The sequence below is a fragment of the Citrus clementina genome, unplaced genomic scaffold, assembly GCF_000493195.1.
Source record: "Citrus clementina cultivar Clemenules unplaced genomic scaffold, Citrus_clementina_v1.0 scaffold_3, whole genome shotgun sequence".
NCBI classification, from domain to species: domain Eukaryota; kingdom Viridiplantae; phylum Streptophyta; class Magnoliopsida; order Sapindales; family Rutaceae; genus Citrus; species Citrus x clementina.
The window spans coordinates 23,113,980-23,133,850 of record NW_006262339.1 but is presented as its reverse complement, the minus strand read 5'-3'; the positions used below and the strand labels follow the sequence as shown (position 1 = coordinate 23,133,850).

Below are 19,871 nucleotides of genomic sequence, written 5' to 3'. Positions count from 1 at the left end.
TCCTTGCTGCATACAGTTGGAAACTTTCTACAATGGTCTCAACCCAAGCACTAGATTGATTGTGGACACTTCAGCAAATGGGGCCTTGTTATCTAAGTCTTACAATGAGGCTTGCAAAATTTTGGAGAGGATTGCCAATAATAATTATCAGTGGCCATCAACTAGACAAGCTGCAACAAGGGTTCATAATATAGACATTTTGACAGTATTGTCAGCACAAGTAACCTCATTAAAAAATATGGCGAAAGCTATGACCACCGCTCCAGCAACTGTCAACTAAGTTGTCGAGGTCTCTTGTATTTATTGTGGAGAGGGACACTTATTTGCTAATTGTCCTGGGAATCCAGCTTCAGTAAATTATGTGGGTAGCTTCAATAGATAGAACCAGAACAATCCATATTCAAGCACTTACAAACCTGGATGGAGACAGCACCCGAACTTTTCATGAAGTTATCAGAACTAGACTACTGTAGCACCTACTGGACAGAACAGACTTGCTCAACAACCTAGATTTTATCAGTAAAATCAAGAGTAAAGAAGCATCAACAATGATCAACTGAGCTCCCTTGAAACTTTAATTAAGGAATATATTGTGAAGAATGAAGAAGTTGTCCAAAGTCATGCTGCATCTTTGAGAAACCTGGAAAATCAAATTGGATAGCTTGCTACAACAGTAAGCAATAAACCTCAAGGCAATTTACTCAGCAATACAGAAGACCCAAGAAGAGAAGGGAAAGAGCACTGTAAAATGATTAATTTGAGATCTGGAAAGGATGTTGATAGTTCAGTTGGTGTACCAAAAATAAGACTCAAGTCCACTTCAATCCAGAGAGAAATTTCTGCAGAAAATTATAATCTCGCACCTGGTAGTGAAGAAGTTATAACACCAACAACAACAAACCCAAGTAGAGCAAAAGAGAAGCAGTCTGCACAACCTACTACAGCACAACAGTTTAGATATTCACTACCATTTCCTCAAAGATTTCAGAGACAACAACAAGACAAATAGTTCAACAAAATCTTGGGAGTGCTAAAACAACTACATATTCATATCCCTTTTGTAGAAGTTCTAAAGCAAATGCCAAACTATGCGAAATTTTTGAAGGATATCTTGACAAAGAAAAGAAGACTTGGAGAATTTGAGACAATTGCTCTAACACAAGAGTGCAGCCGAATGCTTCAGAGTAAGGTGCCGCAGAAGATGAAGGATTCAGGAAGCTTCACAATCTCATGCTCCATAGGCACTAAATACAGTGGCAAAGCACTCTGTGAGCTGGTGGCTAGTATTAATCTCATGCCTTTATCAGTGTTTAAGCAATTGAGAGTTAGTGAATGTAGACCAACAATAGTGACTTTACAACTTACTGACAGATCTCATGCCTATCTAGAAGGGAAGATTGAAGATGTGTTGGTGAAGGTGGCTAAATTTATGTTTCCAGTGGATTTTATTGTGCTAGACTTTGAAGTAGACACATAAGTGCCAACCATTCTAGGGAGACCTTTCTTAGCCACAGGAAAGACTTTAATTGATGTTCAAAAAGGAGAATTAACCATGAGGGTGAATGACTAACAAGTTACATTCAATGTGTTGGATGCCATGAAGAGTCCTGATGAGATTGAAGATTGTAATTTTATTAGTGTTGTGGACTTTGTTGTAGCAGAAAGATTACACAGTTGTTGTAGTAAGGAAGAAATCAATGTTGTAACATTTGAAAAACTTGATGACAAAGATCGTGGAGCAGCTAACATAACATGGTCATGGGAGAAGCAACCCTTCAGAATTGACAAGCAAATCCAACAAAGGGAACTCACTCCAGACCAACAAGAATTCAAGGTTAATGGGCCGAAAGTGAAGTACCGTATGGGAGCTAATGTGAACAGCCTACAGAAGGATTGGTTTTTGAAGGTCCAAGTTGAGCAAAGAAGAAAGGTTCGGCTGAAAGACCTAAAATCAAGCGCTAATTGGGAGGCAACCTAATAAGGGAAGTTGTTTCAAGTTTTTAAGTCATTGAATTTACCTTTTAAATTATTTAATTTGTCTTTTTTTATTTTAAGTGTGCATTTAGTTTTTTATGTCTTTGTGTTAAATTGCAGTAAGTAAAAAAAATGTGTGCAAAAAGAGCATGAGGGAATTGCTGTAGTATCACTTACAGCATGACATATAACATAAGATTATCAAACAACAGAGGCATTTCTTGCTTTTGCAGCAGCAAATGGATTGATCAAATTTTATGATAAGGCGCATTTGAGAAGTTGATCAAAGAATAAGTGACCCTTTACAGCCTGTGCTGCAGCAGTGCTTCCAGCAACAGGGGAGTACCCCCTACCTGCTAGTTTATTGTACTTCTTTCTGCCAAATTTTTCTTTCATTTAGTCACGCTATCCACTTGTGAAGCTGAATATGTAGCTGCCACATCAAGTGTATAACACCCTAGGCAAATCCCACATCGGCAAAGCACGGGAAAGATGCTGGGTTTATAAGGGGTGATCCACACCTTAATTGGCAAGACGCGTTTTGGGGTATATGGGCGCCCCAGGAACAAAACTGTGCAGGCCTTGTTAAGGCCCAAAGCGGACAATATCTTGCCGGGTATAGGTTGGGTCATGACATTATGGTATCAGAGCGGCTCCGCGTGTCCTCTTGAGCGATGGTGGGGCAAACCTCAGCGAAGACGCTGAGTCCCCAAGGGGGGGTGTATGTAACACCCTAGGCAAATCCCACATTGGCAAAGCACAGGAAAGATGCTGGGTTTATAAGGGGCGATCCACACCTTAATTGGCAAGACGCGTTTTGAGGTGTATGGGTGCCCTAGGAACAAAGCCGTGTGGGCCTTGTTAAGGCCCAAAGCGGACAATATCTTGTTAGGTTTAGGTTGGGTCATGACAAAGTGTTTGTCATGCAATTTGGCTCAGAAATTTACTGAAGGAGTTGAGTTTGCCACAAGAAGAGCCAAGCGAGATTTATGTTGATAACAAACCAGCAATTGACCTATCCAAAAATCCAGTCTTTCATGATCGAAGCAAACACATAGATACTCGCTATCATTTCATAAAAGAGTGTAGTGCAAGAAAAGAAGTGCAAGCCAAGTATGTAAAATCACAAGATCAAGCAGCTGATATCTTCACCAAGCCGCTCAAGCAAGAAGACTTCGTAAGATTCAGAAGTTTGCTTGGTGTCACAGGTTCAAGTTTTGGGGGGGGGGGGGGTGTTGGATCATAAACTTGATCCAAGATTAATAAATTCAAGCCCAACTCATGGAAGGTTCCATGAGTAGGTATGGTTGGTGAGGTTTGAATTATTTGTGTTAGGTGTGGTAGGTGAAGATGAATGATTATTAATTTTTTGTAATTTCTTATTTGAATGGTTGTGATTCGTTTGTTTCATGTATAAATACCCCCTCTCCCCTTTGGTTTATGCATCAAGTGAAGTAACAAAATCTCTAAGTTGTAGGGAGTAAAAAATAAGAATTGTAGTTGGTGAGAAGTGTTGTTGAATAAATAAAATAGTGTGTTTCTTGTGTGTTTTATTTGTTAATTCTCCAACAGTGATTGGTGCATGAAGAGCAAAATGGATTTTGTCATAATATTTGCCTTTTCTATCCAAACCCATATTTGATTGGCTTTTGAGTCCCACTAGTTATTGTCCCTTTTGTTTACTATTGAGATTCTTAATACCAAATCATTGATGGAGATGCTTGGAAAATGATCGTCTAAAATCCTAATTACGGTAGTGTTACAATATTTTTAATTACGGAAAATAATGATAATGTCATCATCTTGATAACATTTAATGTTAATAATTAGTTAACATTCAATATCGCTAGCATGGTATATGTACTACTAAAAGTACAATTATTTTTTTCCTTTTAGTTTATAGAATTAGCAGTTAGATATTGATTAGAATGGCATGGATTAGCCTATTATATAACAGAGTTCAGATATTTAGATTAGCCATTTATATAACTAGTAACAGTTCAAAATCCCCCATAGGAGCAGTAATAATGTTATTGAGATAAAACCACGTCATGAATTCATTTTATTTTATTTTTTCAAGTTTTATTAAAGGGGAAGGAGCATAGCCCAAACATTATTTTTAACTCATATCTTTTTTAGGAGTTCAACTCGAATGACTAATTAAACAAAGAAACTGAAAGTCGTTCAACTGCATTTTAAGGTAAATTATAAATAATGTTATCCTAATTAGAAAATAGGTAATGAGACTTTAGTGGTCAAGAATATTGCTGGTCTTGAGTCACTGCTTTGGTTAAAAACAATAATTTTTTTTTTGAACAATTTTTTTTCAACAATTTCAACTTTTTGATATAATTAAACGAATGTCATAAAGGGATTTTTGTTCGTGATGAAAGTTAGACATTGCAAATACATCATTTCATGGTAGCAAAATCTTTTTTATAAAAATAAAAAAATAAAAATTTGACCGAAGTTGTCCACTCCAATTCCCCAGAAAAAGAAAAGGCTGTGGTGACTTTCCTATCTGTATCTTGGGTTTTAGATCATTTGACAAAATACACAGCAGTTGCAATACATTAATAATCAAATTAATAATTACAGCATGCTGCATGCAGTGATCTGAAATCTGGCCTGATGGATTCTTTCCTTTTATAATCATTTACAAATTCTCAATTTTCTTTGGCTTTTGTTTCTACTTTTAGCTTTAAAAATTTTCCCATATCTTTTTTCTTCATTGAAGCAATCTGAATCATATCTTTCACTTCAGTTTTCTTCAGTACTTTTGACTTAAAAGCACCTAAAATTTTCAATCGTGTATTGGCTTCTTTCTCAGTTTGCATTAACATTTCATGCTATTAAAGTGCTGGACTTGTTTGAAGAAATTTAAAATGATATTAGGTCTTACTCTTTCCGCATGCATGGTGAATAGAAACCTAAAACGTGAAAGAGATTTTTACTCTTCAATGTGATGGGGATATAAAGTGCTAGCTTCTTCACTTCAAAGTTCAAATTATAGGGAGTGGGCACATATAATTTCATTTATGATTAGGAAGCTATAGGGAGTGGCTGTCAATTAAAATGTTAGATTAAAGAAACCTTACACATTAAACTTACAATTGAAATATCAGGCGTAGAACTTGAAATGTTAACTTGATACGTATATCAAGAAGCACCTATTAGTTTAGTAGTTCTCATCTCAATATTCAATTGGCTTGTGGGGATAAAATGCTCTCAAATTAGAGAGTAAATAATGCCACTTTGAGCTTGGAATTAATGAACTAGCTAGATGTAGAGGGGAGCTAGGTTTAGTAAACTTATTCCAATGTCCTCATTGAGAATAAAGAATTAAAAATAAAATAAAACATTTTTACATACATCTTACTTAACATGTCTTTCTTTTTATGTCTATGTTTGTTTATCCATGTAGCTGAAGACTGAGGGATCATGAAAACTAATGAGATAACATAAATGATATTTAATAAAGAAATAAAATTGTTTATTAAACTTCAGCTCCCTCTTTTCTTATTCCTCTCTTTTTTTCCCAAAAACAATTTCAAACAATTATGCTAAATAATTAGAAATTTATGTGTTATGCACGTAGCAGCATAAGGTCAACCATTGATAGGTACAAGAAGGCATGTTCGGATAATTCAAATTCTGGCACTGTTACTCGGATCAATGCTCAGGTAAATAATTCATTAATTTAAGCTATAAATTCAGGCTTTACTAGGAATATATGCTATTATGAAAAGGTTAAAAAAGAAAAAAAGCCAACTAATTATCATTGGTTACCACATAGCTAGCATTGAAATAAAAAGTTCCCAATAAAAATTAAACTTCTCCAGTTACATGTGACCCATGGAAACAGTACTATCAGCAGGAGTCAGCAAAGCTGCGGCAGCAAATTCAAATCTTACAGAATTCGAACAGGTATTTTCAATTATTTCATCAACAATCATTTTCACATTAGGTGTAGTTAATTATTTATTCCAAAATATACAATTTCAATTGGTTATCTCACTCTTGACTCCTCATATCGGCATCTGATGTGTGATTCTCTGAGTTCTTTAACTGCAAAGGAGCTTAAGCAACTGGAGAACAAGCTTGAGTGAGGCATCACTAGGATCAGGTCCAAGAAGGTAACTAATTAATTGCATTATGCATGCATGAAATCAACCAAAAAAAAAAAAAGAAAAAATTGAATTTGAGCAATACACCATTGTTTTGCAACAATACATTGCATAAACTTTAACGATATACGTTCAGTATATGTAATTTATGTCATTTTGAAAATAATTTGTTGCTTTGTCTGTTTCTAAATTGAGTTCTGCAGAAAAAGGGTATTAATAAAGTTCATTAAATCCTGTTTAGCCTTTTTTTCGTTTTCTTCCAAGCTTTTAGGGAACTCTGTGACATTTTCATTTTCATAGGAGGTTGAGCTGGAAAATGAAAGCGTGCGTCTCCGATCAAAGGTATGCAAATCAATCCTTTGTATGTATAATGCATTTGTTCTCGCCCTCTTCCAAAATTTCAGCACGTTATTAAAATTTCATTGTTTCTGAAACTCAGATAGCAGAAATGGATAAGGTCTCAGCGAGCAAACATGTCGACTGGGCAAGAGCTGAATGCAATCCATACATTAGCTTCTCGGAATTTCTTCGGTCCTGCTATTATCGAGGGTGGCGGCTCTGCTTACTCTCACCCGAACAAGAAGATACTCCATCTCGGGTAATTAATTCTCCCATCACATTTCATTTCTATGAGCTCGTGTTGCGCGTGCATCAATGTTTTCTCCCGTTTGCAAGAGATCAAGCTTGTGGCATCTCAATACGAGATCTACGATCAGACTATCATTATCTACTGAATGTGTGTGCTACTTGATACCTATTTTTGAAACCAACAATATATGAAATTGGATGAGTTTATGTGTAACCTAATTACTTACGCTGACTTATCATTGGCATCTTCTCTTTGGGCGACCAGTTATTATGCTGAAACTTAATATCTATAAAACTTTCAAAACTGAGGCTGTATGATGTCGAAGGATTTGCATTATGTATGAGGTAAATAAAGATTGTGTCATATGTGCATAAATAAATTGTAACGCCCACTTTTATTTATTTATTTAATTTTTTCTTTTACCCTTATTAAATTGAGTAGGATAGTTATTATTGAGTGTTTGTGTGTGAGTAAAATTTATCAAATTGGTTTAAATAAGTTAGGTAAGTTATTAGTTTTTATTAAAAAAAATATTTATTAATTACCAAGTATTTAAGAGGAAGTCATCTTTTTAAGAAGTCTGTCTTTTATTTTATACATCGTTACAAACCCTAGAAAGAAAAGAAAGAAACATAAATCTTTGGAGAAGAAAAAGAAAGTTTTATAACTTCTTTGCATGGATGCCATCCTTGGCCATACCGAGACATTTGACAATTTCCTTGCCGACAAACTCAGAGCCAGCAGACAAATCAAAGAGTCCTGCAATGGCTCATAACATCAATCTACTTACCATCACAACATCAACAAGCATGGAATGGAATATCTAGGCACCAACATTAGCAAATTACCGGGGGTGTCAATGACATTAACAACTTGGCCATCTTTGAGCACGGTTGTCTTCATTTCACAAGTTGTAGTAACACCAGACGAGCCAGCACTCGCCTTGAAGGCTCTTCTTCCGAGAATACTATTGCCCGTCGCACTTTTGCCATTGCCAGTACGGCCAAGTAAAACCACAGTGCGCTCCCCATTAGATGGAGAAGTAGGCTTCCAATCACCATCAATCACTCTTTCTCCCATCCTAAAAAAAAATTCAATTTACCTGCAATGCATTTACAATATCAAACCACTTTCACATTGAATTCACTTTTTATCCTTTAACAATAAGAAAGGAAAATTTAGTTACCATACCCATACAATTTCACTCCATTAAAACTTATATTTGTTATTACTTTAAATATTATCCAACCGAACATGAATAAATTCATAAAAAAAATTAAAAATAAAAATCATTCAGACCCCGACGACATAGTTAAATTTATAATCTTAATAAAATATTATGAATTAGTATATAATCAAGCACAAAATCTAAACATCATCAGTTAATTAATCAATTATGCCTATGTATAATTTAATTTAATTATGCTTGTTTTGGCCCAAATTATTGAAAAAACAAACGACGACGATGAATTTTGCATAGTGGCAGACCCAGATACTTAAATTAGGGGGCTTAGCTCAAAACATTTTATTTAATTTGGGGTTTTTTTTAATGTTCACACGAATACATTTTAAATCTCATTAACTCAAATTTCATTACTTTCTTTTAAATTTTAAATAATAATAGTAATAATCTCTTTATTTTAAATGCATGAAAGTATCATTTTTCTAAGTAATTTTCAAAAACTATTTATAAAAAAAACAAAATAACGTGGCTATTGGGATTTAAATCAGGATTTTAAAACCATCAAATAATACTCTTATCATTGAACTATAACTCTTTTGTTACATAAAAAATGTGTCCAAATTGTTTTATTTAATTCTTTAGAAGGGGCGTGGGGTACATTCAAAAGAAAATTTCTTTTAGAAGGGGCGTGGGATACATATAAGAGAGTTTAAATATAAAGTTGAGAAGTAAAGAATGTAAGAGATTTTAAATAGAAAGTTGAGAAGTAAAGAATATAAGAGAGTTTAAATAGAAAGTTGAGAAGAAAAGAATCTAAAAGAGGAATGAACATGCAATTTCCCTCTTTTGCCTTTCATTATTTTGTCACTTTTATTATTAAGGAAGTTGTTAATTTTTTTCTATTAAAACTAATATATATAATTTATTTATTACTAGTTTTATAATATAAAAAATTCATTTAATTTATAATAATTATAAATAAAAATTTATTTAAAAATAAAAATAATACTATTAAAAAATTATTGTCTATTATAAAAGCAATACTCCAATTCCCCAGAAAAAACAAAATTTTACTTAAAGATTTAAATTCGATAAGTGATACGAGTTTACGTCAATATTTTCAAAATGAAAAAATTAAGATTTTGTAGAGAAGATCTCAACAAGGGCAAGCATCTCAAAATACTTCCAATAATATTGGCTAATATTTTGATGATATTGGAGGATCTAATAATGATCTCCTAGATTATTAAATAATTGTTCTAATTTATGCTAGTAGTAGTAGTAGCTTTTTTAATTTGTTAATTTAATTTTGTATTTTTAATTTTGTAATATGTAATCTAGTAATTAATGTTATTAGCATTTTATTTTTATTATTAATTTTTGTGTTGAATATTTTTTATTTAGAATATAGTATAATATTCAAAAATTAAAAATGAAATAAAAGTAATAACAAAAATAATAATAATAACTTAAAATATTATATAAAATAGGACATATATGTAAATAAAAATAATAATAAGGATATTTGAGATTTTTTCTCCCTAGCACTAAATGAATAGTGTTGCACCATATTTGGTGCAATACTATTCAAAACGCCATTTTGGTGTTGGTTTTGGTGTTACATTGGAGAAGCATTTTACACCAAAAATGATGTAAAAGGTGATTTGGTGTTAGTTTTGGTGTCACATTGGAGATGGCCTAAACTCCCCATAAGTAAATACGAAGGGAAATGAGGAATGCCAATTGCCCTTTGCCCCGGGCAACGAAAAATGAATCTTGTTAGTGCTTAAAGGCCTCTCCAGAGGAAAACACAACGGTTATGTGCGTCTAAAACTTTCCAATAAACAATATTCCAATTTCATTCTCAACCCAAATTGAAAATTAGTGTACCAAGTAATCAAAACTCTTTTTCAATTTTTCGAATTCAATACAGTCGGAACAAATTGAATGTGATGAAATGAAGGAGCCATTGCAGAGAACCAAAGTAGTGATTCATCATTTGCCTCCTTTCCTCTCTCAAAATGACCTTTTAGCCGTTTTCCACGATCACCTCAACAACGGTTACAATTGGTTTCACGTTCGACTAGAAAATTATGATGTGTTTGAGTTTTCTGAGTTGTTGAATGGACATGTGTTTGTTAATGAAAAGGGCAATTTTGCTAACCCTTTTTCTTTTACTTATCAATCTTAATTTGGTATGAATAAGTGTTGGTTGATTTTATAATCAAATAATATTGCTGTCAATGTGCAAGTATACACAACAAGTAATAAAGTGATGAGTATTCAAGATCGTCTCCACAAGGATTGATGTTACCAGAAATGTTGTAGCAATCACAATAGTGCAAACTAATTCAAATCCGAAGTTAACAAACCTAAAATGTGTTCGATCGTAATTATTGATTGTGAGAGAATAAAATAAACAAAACCACAATGAAATAAACTAAACTAAGTGTGTCTAAGATTCAAGTGAGAATATGGTAGTTGAATGATCAAACTCTCCTTATGGGCTGACTGTTTTTCATCAAGTTGACTCCAATTATTACGACAAGTGCTGCAGCACTAGACAGAATTAATTTGCATCCTCAGTTGTCGCATATTGGAACTCTCATACCCTCAAATACACTAGCAATGACCAGTTGCTAATCTACTCATGATATGACTTTATGATCCTTTTTATCTCTCCACCCTAAAAGGTGAGCACTTATGTCTAGTGTGTCACAAATCTTAACTTCAAGTATTGCCCTTATGGGATTCAAGATAACTTAATCCAGGAAACTTAACTTAAGATCAAGTAATACTCTAATAATATCTGCTAAAACATGCCATTTTACTGCTCTATCTTAATTGAAACTATTAAATGGGTGGTCAACCGAAATAACAGTTATATTAATAATAACTACTAGAGTATAATGCTACAGCAATGGCATAACAACACATAAGAACAGTCAAGAACCCATTGGATTGTTTGTCACTCAACTACAAGCAAATCTAGTTCATATTCTGAATAAGAAAAAAAACATAAATATGTTGTTTACGGGATACATTAGAACAGTCAAAGGAAGAAGATAAATATAAGTAGAGCACAGTGAAAGACAAATCCGAATAATTCTGCAAGATTCTTCAATGTTACCAAAACAGTACTCTTCAATTCCGATCTTCTTCTCTTTTTCTTTCTAATGATTTTTATGATAATTTTTTGTCGCCTTTCTATGTGGTGCACACCTCTCTTTTATACTGCAAACTAGGGTAAACCAAAAGTCCATAGGTGTGCATGAGTTAAATTAGAAAACATGCAAATCGCGATTCTACAGCTGACCCGCACCTAAATTTTCTCCCGCATTGCTCCCAGATTGCTATAGCACTGATTGCTCTAACATCCGCTACAACACTGCACTATTCCCGATTGTGCTTTACTTCTTTTGCAGCTATCTTCTTTCCTCCTTTTGCTCATCCACTGTCTCACCATCCTCTCATGAATTAAGACTTTCTGAAAACCTATAATTATGCACCTGTTTTTAGCACCAATTACTTTGATTCAAACAAAACTTATTAAAACTTAACTAAAATGAATGTTTATGCAAAATATAACTAAAATGTAATAAAAACACCTTATTTGTTCTCTAAGTGATTTTGATTTAAGTCTAGAATTGATATAATAACTCTCATTTCCTAGAGTTATCACATCCCCAAATTTAAACCATTACTTGTCCTCAAGTAATGACAACATACTAATACTTCACACAAACAATCATGCAAAATAACTTTAGCTCTTTTATCAAATTTGCAAGGATTCTTCCACCTTCAGATCACCATCCCAATCATGCAACGTGACCATAGTAAATCAGTTCTAGACTTAAGCTTCTTTCTGTCCATTGTGTGTGTGTGCTACTTTGATTGTATTCTAAAGATGCTATAACATCACCAAGAGACTGCATGAATTTCAACAGTGATAAAACTTTATTCATATATGGGGTAGCATAAATTTCACATACTAGAACTGTGATGATTTTAAAATTGAGAAACTAGAGAGTATTCAACCTCCTCACTGCAATATTTATTTTTTATGTGAATGTCAATCAATTGTAATGATGACACCCAATTACTCAAATCATGCATAGATCACAATTACTGTAGCAATATCTGTAATATAGTCTTATCTAGGCATATCTTTTACTCAAGACTGAACATGGGGCTCATGAACAGACCTGTCTACTCAATGCCTTAGACAGAGGACCTTTTTTTTTTTAAATGCTACAGCATTACTCATAACTCTTGCTACCTTTGAAGACAATTCTGCATATGGGGTACATACTCAGATCTGGTTATTCAGCAACTTGAGTCATTAGAACAGAGTTTATTTCATAGATATCACAGTCAATCAACTTACTTCCCCCCCTCAAACTTAAGATCTTTTCTATTCTTTTGGCTTTGGTTTAGCAATCTCATACAATTCAACCAAAGTCTAAGTGTCAGGTTATAATTTCAACCTCCATCTATAACTATCTCTACTTAGCATTCTCATAAATCTTGAATAACACTCACTGTATTTTCATTAGGTTTTCAAATCCATACACAAATATTAGATAACAGAGCTTCACACAACACACAACACAAGCATACACATAAACATAAATATTTGGAAACACAACCCCCTCAAATTTGAGAGTTGTTGTCCTTACAAGCAGATAGAACAAAGGTACACAAGTGGACAAGGACATGGAAGACATTAGAAAATACCACACAATTTGAAAAACATACTGAAAGAAATTTTTTTTAACAATAAATTAACTAGCAAGGAAGGGATACTCTCCTGTGGTTGGGACTGCTGCAAATGACGGGATGATATCAGTGCTTCTTGGATGCACTGCGCAGCTTATCATTTAGTGAAACTTATGGGGAAATGGTTGGCAATGTCTTTGTCTTTTTCGTCATTGGGCTGGCGAGAGGAGTTGCGGCTGGGGTAGGTTGCGCAGTTAACACCAACCTGGTCCGTTTTGGTTGAGGCGAGGCTATTGTAGCAGTGCCTTTAGACGTACTGCCTTTTCTTTTGCTAGATTGTCACGGACTGGTACGAACAGGTTGGCTAAGAATCTGCTGTTTGGTTTCTGCAGGTGTAGGCATAACTCTGGTTGTTGCAGTAGCCAGCTCTGCATCAATTTGCTCCATTTCATCTTCAGTGGCAGGAGGTGTTGCTATTTTTGCCTTGCCCTTGCCCTTGCCCTTGCCCTTGCCCGCAAGGATTGGAATGGAAGGTTCCTCTTCAGGGTCTTCTTTTTCTTCTTCTTGAATGATGTGTCTTTTCCTGATTTTGGAATGAGTTGGAATGGAAGGTTCCTCTTTAAGGTCTTCTTCTGCCTCTTCTTGAATGATGTGCCTTTTCCTGATTTTGGAATGAGTTGGAATGGAAGGTTCCTCACGTTCTTTCTCAAAGTTCTCCTATGCCTCTGTGGGTGAGCTATCAGTTGCAGACTTGTCACCTTCTTCCTCAGGTTGATAAGATATTTCAGCATCTTCTGATTCTACTTCTGCTTGTGGTTCGGCTGTAGCTTCTTTTTCTAGTTCATCTATGGCAGTGGCTTCTTCACTGGCTGATGCTGGAGCACATGTGGTGTTGGTGTAAATTGTACTGCTGGAGAAATGAATCAGGGAAGTTCCGGTGGGTGTGTTTCATGTACAGAGCAAATTGGTGTAGTTGGTTGTCCAGGTGTTGTAGATAGCTCTAAAACTGATCGTTTTCCCTCTGCTCAGCTTCAGCACATTAAGTTATACTGGTGCTGAGTGCCTGGATTGTTTGTTCTAACCCAATAGCTCGTCTTGCTCCTATTACAGCGGCTGGTTTGGTTGTTGTTTCAACACTCTCACCAGAAACTCTCTCAATGGTACGTGCCGTAAAGGCACCATCATTCTTGATATGGTCATCTCTTGCGTCAAGACGAACATCGAATACTACACAAATGCTGGTGATGAGTGAAGGAAATAGCAAAGCAGCAGTTTTGTGATTCTTAACTGCACAGTCCCTGATTTCTTTTTCGATGATGCTACCCACATTTATGGGAAGTCCTCAAACAATGACATATAACAAGACCAACCTCTCTTCTGAAACCGTAGTAATGTGAGTGGTTGGCATAAGCATAGATTTTAGAAATTTCACCCACACCTTAGCAATAGATTTCAAATCTATCCTATTAACTGCACGCCCTTCCTCGTTAGCCCATGATGCCCCTTCGATTGTAAGAGTTGTGAAGATGGTGTTCCATTTCCTTGGGGTCAATTTATCAAGCAACTTGGCATACTCACAATTAATTTCAGTAGGTAAATTATAAAAAGCATTTATAACGCGGGAGTCTAATGGAACAAGTGTGTTTCTTACCCAAATGTTGTGCTTATCAGGGCTTACCAAATTGGCGTAAAATTCCTTGACTACTGGTAGCACAGGATCTTGACGGTGGTTGCAAAAGTCCAACCATCCATGCTTTGCAGTAGCATTGTGTATTGTTTGCGCAATTCTGGTGAGTCGCTCTGGAAATTAAAACCCTTTTTCTTCCAAAATCTTACGCGGCTCTATAAATTCTTCATATTTTTCTTCGGTGTGGTAACTCTAGAAGCGTGAAGGGTCTTTGAGGTGGCTGGCTGTTTTCTTATACCTTGGCATTGCTATAGCAGTAACAATTTGAGGGTCTCTGAGAGTAAAATGAGAAAAAGAGGTTAAGAATTATGAGAGTTGTATTTGCGAAGGAGATGGGGAATAGTGCCGTAGATCACTACTCACAGTGACTCCCTTTTATAGTGGACTTTAATTGAAGATAAATCCGGAAACTAAAGATAAATGAGGAAAGAAAATATTTTGAATTTAATATGTATATCCCTAAAACATAGGGCAACGAAATTAATGCATTAATTTCAGAGATTTCTTCGCAATTGCTATCCAAATCCACGCCACCATCTGTCATGATTTATCTCCAACAATAAGTGAGAGGCTCTAATTTTTAATTTATTGTAACGGTAATATTGGGTGCTGCAATACACACTTGCTTGCTCTAGTAACGGTTACATACGTCTCTCCAATGCTCTTTGACACGTGGCTTGCCTCTGCACTCTGTCACCATACAACCCCACTGGTTAAAATGGAAAGCTAATGCCACTCATACTTACCACAAAAACTAACACCAATTCTAAAAACATAATTAAAAATAAAGAGATCAAATGATAGCAACATAAAAAAAAGCAATAATGTGAAAAGATTAAACTAAGTAACTTGAATTGAAGAACAAGATTAAATAAAATGGAAGAGAAGGAAAACCATCAACAAAACCAAAGATGATCAAACTTGGTTTGAAGTGGCTATCTCCATAATGGGTTGCCTCCCATGGAGCGCTTGATTTAAGGTCCTTCAGTCTGACCTTCTTTTACTGCTCAATAGTTGGGTTCTTTAAGGAGTAAAACCTCCTTTGAACACTTTGCTGCTGGGTGTATGTAATGCTTAACCCTGTGTCCATTAACTTTAAATTCGTGACCTGTTTGTTCATCTAAAAGATCAACAGCTCCATGAGGGTAAAATTTTAACAGCCTAAAAGGTCCAGACCATCGTGATTTAAGCTTCCCTGGAAATAATCTTAGTCTTGTATTGTAGAGCAGCACTAGTTGACCAGGGCTAAACTGCCTGTGTTTGATATGCTTGTCGTGCCAGTGTTTTGTCATTTCTTTATAGATTCTAGCATTTTCATATGAAAATAACCGTAATTCATCAAGCTCACAAAGTTGAAGCTTTTTTTGCTCTGCTGCAGCATGAATGTCCCAATTTAATTTCTTCAGTGCCCAGTGTGCTTTATGCTCTAGCTCTAGTGGCAAATGACAAGCCTTCCCATAAACAATTCGGTAAGGAGACATGCCAAGTGGAGTTTTGTATGCTGTTTTGTAGGTCCATAGAGAGTCATGTAACTGCAAAGACCAATCCTTCCGTGTTAGGTTCACCACTTTTTCTAAGTTGGACACTTCAGCCTGACCATTGGACTGTGGGTGATATGCTGTTGCTACCTTGTGTCTGACTCCATATTTTACTATAGCTGCAGTAAAGACTTTGTTGCAAAAATGAGTACCCTTATCACTAATAATTGCTCTAGGAGTGCCAAACCTGGAAAAAATGTTTTTCTAAAGAAAAGCCACCACTGTTTTAGCATCATTGGTAGGTAATGTTGCAGCCTCTACCCACTTGGAGACATAACCCATAGCAACAAGGATATACAAGTTCCCAAAGGATGGTGGAAAAGGTCCCATGAAATCTATTCCCCATATATAAAAAACTTCCACTTCTAGAATGTTGGTCAATGGCATTTCATGTCTTTTAATTATGTTCCCTATCCTTTGACACATGTCACAATATTTAACAAATTCATAAGCATTTTAAAAAATAGTAGGCCAGTAATAACCCGATTGTAGAACTTTAGCAGCTGTTTTGTGACCACCAAAATGTCCTCCATATACTGCAGCATGGCATGACTCCAGTATGTGGGGAATTTCTCCTTCTAAAGCACATCTTCGTATTACTTGATCTGAGCACAACTTATATAAATGTAGGTCATCCCACTGATAACTTCTTACATCATGAAATTTTTTTTTTCTCTTGGAACTTCAACTCAGGTGGTAGCAATTCACTTACCAAATAGTTGGCAAAATCTGCATATCATGGAGATCCTGACTGCTGCAGCACCTGTGCTTGCTGTACTACCAACAACTGTTCATCAAGAAAAGTTTCAGTGATGTCCTTTCTTGTCAATATACTTGTATCTGCTTCCAACCGTGACAGGTAGTCTGCTACTTAATTTTCAGTCCCTTTTCTATTTTTAATTTGCAGATCAAACTCCTGAAGCAATAAGATCCATCTGATTAACTTTAGTTTGGCATCCTTCTTTGAAATTAAATATTTGATGGCTGCATGGTCTATGTATACAGTCACTTTAGTACCCACTAAGTAGGCGCTGAATTTGTCAAAAGCAAATACTACTACTCGCAATTCTTTCTCTGTAGTGGTGTAATTGATTTGAGTTTGAGTAAGAGTTTTTGCTTGCATAGTATATGGAGTGAAAAACCTTATCCTTTCTTTGCCCTAATATTGCTCCAACAGAATGATCACTAGCATCACATATCAATTCAAATGGTAACGTCCAGTCTAGAGATATAACTACTGGAGCAGTGATCAGAGCTTTCTTTAATTCTCCAAATGCTTGATGACAATCTTTGTCAAAGTGAAAGGGCTTGTCATGTTCCAGCAATGAGCATAATAGTTTAGCTACCTTGGAAAAATCCTTAATGAATCTTCTGTAAAATTTAGTATGACCCAAAAACTCCTTATACCCTTTATTGAAGTGGGGGGAGGCAGTTTATCTATTACCTCTATTTTGGCTTTGTCTACCTCAATGCCTTTCTTAGACACCTTATGACCCAACACTATTTCTTCTTGCACCATGAAATGGTACTTTTCCTAATTGAGCACTAAGTTAGTCATCTCGCATCTCTTAAGAACTTCTTCCAAGTTGTGTAAATAATCATTGTATATCTCTCCAAAAACTGAAAAGTCATCCATGAAAACTTCTAAAATTTGCTCTACCATATCAGAAAAAATAGACATCATGCATCTCTGAAAAATTGCTGGAGCATTGCACAACCCAAAGGGCATTCTTCTGAAGGCAAATGTTTCAAAAGGACAAGTAAATGTAATCTTTTCCTGATCTTTTGGAGCTATAGCAATCTGGTTGTAACCTGAATACCCATCTAGGAAACAATAGTACTGTTTTCCAGCAAGTCTGTCCAACATCTAATCTATGAATGAGAGTGGGAAGTGGTCTTTCCTTGTGGCTTTGCTGAGCTTCCTGTAATCCATATATATTCTCCATCCAGTCATTGTCCTTGTAGGAATAAATCTATCTCTCTTATTCGCTATCACAGTTATCTCTCCCTTATTTGGAACACATTGAATTGGACTCACCCACGAACTGTCTGATATTGGGTATATGATTCCAGCATCCAACTATTTAATGATTTCCTTCTTCACCACTTCTTTCATAATAGGGTTCAACCTTCTCTGGTGCTCCACCGAATTACTGTAGCAATCTTCTAACAGGATTTTATGCATGCATATTGATGGGCTTATCCCCTTGATGTCTGCCATGGTCCATCCAATTGCTCTTCTGTATTTTCCCAACAAATCTACTAAACTTTGTTCTTGACCTATATCCAAAGTAGAAGAAATGATCACAGGGAGTGTGTTGTTTTGACCAAGATAAACATACTTTAAATGTGAAGGTAACAATTTTAATTCAAGACTAAGAGGTGATTCAATAGATGGTAAAGTTGTTTTTACTTCTCTGTCTGAAAAATTCAGGTGCTCAATAAACCTGTTGTGTCTATCAGATTTTTTTCTTCCATCCAATCTATCTGATTTGCTGCAACATTTTTCTCTTCTACATCATCAAAGGTGGTGACTTTGTTGATTTCATTACTGCAGTATCTGTCCATTCTGTCTGTTACAACAAAATCTACAACACTTAGGAAACTGCAATCTTCTACTTCATCAGGACTTCTCATAGCCTCTAGTACATTAAATGTAACTTGTTGATCATTTACTCCCATGGTGAGCTCCCCTTTCTACACATCTATCAAAGTCTTTCCAGTTGCTAGAAAAGGTCTTCCAAGTATAATGGGCACCTCTTTATCAGTTTCGAAGTCCAGTACAATAAAGTCTAGTGGGAAGATGAATTTGTCCACCTTCACCAGTACATCCTCAATTTTTCCTTTAGGGTATACATGAGATTTGTCAGCTAATTACAGAGTGACTGTTGTTGGTCTGCATTCCCCTACTCCCAGCTGCTTAAATACAGATAATGGCATTAAATTAATACTAGCTCCCAAGTCACAAAGTGTTCTGCCAGCATACTTAGTTCCTATAGAGTATGGTATTGTAAAACTTCCTGGATCTTTCACTTTTATAGGAATCTTACTTTGGAGCATATGACTACTTCCTGTGTTAAAACAATAATTTCAAACTCTCCCAGCCTTCTCTTTCGTGCCAAGATGTCTTTTAGAAATTTCATATAATTTTGCATTTGCTCCAAGGCTTCCACAAAAGGTATATTTATGTGTAATTGCTTCAGCACTTCCAGGAATTTACTGAACTGTTTGTCTTGTTTTTGCTTCTGGAATCTCTATGGAAAAGGTAGTGGGTGTCTAAACTGCTGGGTAGCTTCAGGAGGTACCAAACTCTGTTTATTTGGTTTGGTGTAGGTTGTGGCTACTGGTGTTGCAAATTCTTTTTCAGCATGTTCTGATTGAATTCCCTCTGTTGTAGCTGTAGCTTGGCCCATGTAACCAGTGTTTTGATGGTTGGGTTGTTGTAACATGCTTCCATCTTGAGGTGGTTTTTGCGAGGAATTAACTTCCTTACCCTTGTTAGTCACATTAACTAGGATGTCAACATTTTTTCCAGATCTCAAATTAATTGCTTTGCATTCTTTACCCTCTCCTAGGGTCTTCTGTGTTGCTAGGTAAACTTCCTTGAGTCCTGCTATTCATTGTTGTGGCAAGTTGTCCCATTTGATTTCCCAAGTTCCTCAAGGATACAGTATGACTCTGCACAATTGCTTCATTCTTTGCAATGTACTGCTTAATCAATGCTTCCATTGAAATGATTGGATCCTGACTGCTCTGTTTTTGCCCCTAACTCTGCTGATGAAATTCAGATGGTTGAGTATTCTTATTTTGTCCATTTACTACTGGAGCATTTCGATTCTGACTACTCCATGAGAACTTTGGGTGTTGTTTCCATCCAGGGTTGTAAGTATTTGAATATGGATTGTTTTGAGGCTGTCGATTGAAATTACCCACATAGTTTACTGATGCTGGATTTCCAGGAAAATTATCAAAGTCATGTCCTTCACTACAGTATACACAAGAAAGTTTAGCAACTTGCTTCACTACTGCTGGAACAGATGTCATGGCCTTTACC

General features: G+C 35.6%; 1 pseudogene; it reads left to right on the top strand.

Annotated features, from left to right (window-relative positions):
- Positions 1–5,555: 5,555 nt before the first annotated feature.
- On the top strand, positions 5,556–6,940 carry LOC112099712 (annotated as a pseudogene).
- Positions 6,941–19,871: the final 12,931 nt, after the last annotated feature.